Raw genomic sequence first — 3,079 nt, 5'->3', positions numbered from 1 at the left:
TTAAAACCAAAAGGGGTTCCCTTCCAGAATGGGTTAAAAATAAGAACGACAAAAAACCAAAACAGAGACATGAGTGAGACAGAATCATTCCATCCTTAGCCGCTACAAAATGTGGTCGCAAAGGAATAACATATTCCAGTTAGATGTTAGATACATTTCTCCTTCTGCAGTCTGAGAGAGAAAGTAAATCTGTTCCATATTATCAATATCATTTACTATATCTATATCCATTATTTTATGGTGGGGGGCCTCGGAAAGTCCCTGTTCTGTATATGCGAGACTACCTTCTATTGATGGACTGTATATGCAGTCTCACAGTCACACATGTGATGTCAAAGCACCATCGTTCTAGCATTATACTAAAGCATGGGTTCCCAAAGTGAACTTGAGGGAGTTCCAGGGGGTATACCTAGCTCAATTAAGCAATATTACACGAGAGTATTATTACTTCAGTGATGCTTGCGGAACTCGACTTCGTCTCGTTCCTGACCGCATCCCTGTCGTGGCAATAATCACGTCAACCCACACCCTCGAGTGTAATATTAAGCAATAAGCCACGAGAGGTCTCAGGTTACCGGGTATTTTACACTGGCTGGGGGCATACCCCGCAGCCAGTGTAAAATACCCGGTAAGCTGGGGCCTCGAGTGGCTTATTGCTTTTCTAAAACGGTTACAAACCTATAGCAATATTAACCTAATAAAACTATTGAATTCACAAAAGTAGCTACGCTTTGCGCTACCAGAGCGAGCCACATAACTTCCTTGTTGTGCTCGGCAAGTAAGGCTATGTGACGAGAGAATAGCGCTTGATGTTTTTACGGGGCTGCCTGGAGCCACACATTCACAGTCATATGAGCCGGGCGGTGCTTATAGACGCCCGCACGGCATGTGTTTGTAAATCAATCAAGCGCTCCCCTTCCCCAATTCAGCTACAAGGCTGCAAGATGATACAAAGTGATTGAAGGAGTGGGTTATCGGTGAAATTTACACCGGTCACGTGACGGTAACCAGCCAATCAGAATGAAGTATTGGGACTACCCGTTTTAGAATTGCAAGCCTTAGCCACTGAGTTTGCTATAGCGCTCTGGGAGAACAGAGCAGCTGAATAGGCTGAATGTTGATTTGGGGGTCCTTGACACGAAAAAGTTTGGGAACCACTGTACTAAAGCACTGCTTGTCCATGCCTGGTCTGGGGACAGAACTGAGGTCCAAATCTGACCTTTAGGCCTACGGGTCTGTAACTCTGAGGGTCAAATTAACGCTGAGGATCTTGGAGATAGAAAAATCACACCCGTGTGAAGTGAGGGGCGCTCTTATCATCGTACATCGATCATGACGTGAACGTGTTGATTTGCTAAGAAGACACATGTGACGTGAATTCATTCATTGTCAATGCCATTAATGTTTGTGTTAGGACAAAATAGCCGATTTGCTCGTCTACATATGACTTAAAACCCATTTTGGGCGGGAACCCCTTTTGGTGTTATAGCATTATGTTATGCTTTAGCTATTGAAAAATAGCAGATCTACAAGAATACTGGACAACTCACCCCGGTGCGTGCCCGTTTTTCCTCCCGGCATTTTCACCAGTGAGGCGTATAACTTTGTAATATGCTATATAAAATATAAAAAGATACTCCTGTAGAAAGGCTATATTATTTTACTTATATTGACCATAGGGTCAATATAAGTAAAATAATAATTTAGTATTATTTAGTATATGTAAGGTTTTGCCCACTCAAATGGTACCTCGTCAGATAATCCCCACATATCCTACAACAACTTCTGTGAACAGACTTCACTGTAGTAGCTTTTCATAAATTATATTTGTACTTGTCTGCAATCATGAAAGTTTATAGTTAGAGAAATTCAAAGTCCAGCCGTCTGCTGTCCAGCCTCTCCCACCCCTCACTGGGGAAAATTCTGGGAGGAAAACAGAAACGGGGTGAGTTGTCTTGTTACCATCTAGCGCGCCACGAAGTGGCGTGCTACGAGCTTGTAGGTCTGCTATTTTTGAAAAATCGAAAAAACCACTGACATAGAAACATGGCTTTTTCAGAAAACTGTCAGGATGTAGAAGATCTGATCTCAGGTCAAAATGGGTTTAAATGTTCCTTTCATTGTCAACGGCGTTCAATGTTTGTCTCCACAAAGCGCCGATGAGTTCAGACAACGTAAAAACACTCTTTTCATTGTCAACGGTAAATGTGACAAGAGCTGCAGGACAAAAAAGAAAGGTGTATATACAGTAGGAGGGGCTATAGCGTCCCTCAAAAAGAAACAGAGTCGGCCTGGGCCGTGGCTCAGCGGTCCGGGCGCCTTGGCTGGTAACCCAGTCTGGCAGTGTGGCCGCGGGTTCGACTCCCGATCCCGACCGCCTTTACTGCATGTCACCCCCCATTTCCTGTCAGCCTACTGTCTGTCCCTCTATAAAAAATAGATGAAAAATAAAGGCAGAAAGCCACAAAAACAACTCTCAAGAAAGAGAGTCGTGAAATGGGGGGTCCTCCTTCTCGCTGCATGCACGGCCAAACTGGGAGTCCTTTGAAATGAAAAAAAAAAAAGACGGAGAATCACTGCCCTGAATGTTGTGAGCAAAAAGGGGATGCTTTATGTGGTTGTGTGGCAGAGGCGGTGGCTTGTTGGCACCGATGTGTGTATCACCAGCTGAACATATGGAGGGACCCTGGCTGCTGGCAGGTGGCGGTGATGCCCCTGAACCCTGGCACTGCCAAAAGCAGCCATGCTAGACGGAGGCTAGTACTCCATCCTACCACACACACACACACACACCAGTTAACATTCTGAGATACCACCTACTAATGAAGTGCGCACAAATGTTGCTGTCCTCACTACTACTACTACTACACCTACAGACTAAATGTATATGTTCACAACAAGCACGATAACCGCAAAACAATAATATCACGGTATAAGTATACCACCCACACTGTCTGATAATATGACACAATCGTCGACATGCATGTATCATCTCATGTGTGTACGGCGCTACTTCAACCTCGTGTCGATCTGGACAAAGATACAGATCCTTGAAGTTTTGTCCCGGCCTCGGCCATCA

Source organism: Protomyctophum bolini (genome assembly GCF_963924005.1).
Source record: "Protomyctophum bolini genome assembly, chromosome: 10".
Classification (NCBI taxonomy): Eukaryota; Metazoa; Chordata; class Actinopteri; order Myctophiformes; family Myctophidae; genus Protomyctophum; species Protomyctophum bolini.
The sequence above is the reverse complement of the archived record's forward strand: the minus strand, read 5'-3'. Positions refer to the sequence as shown.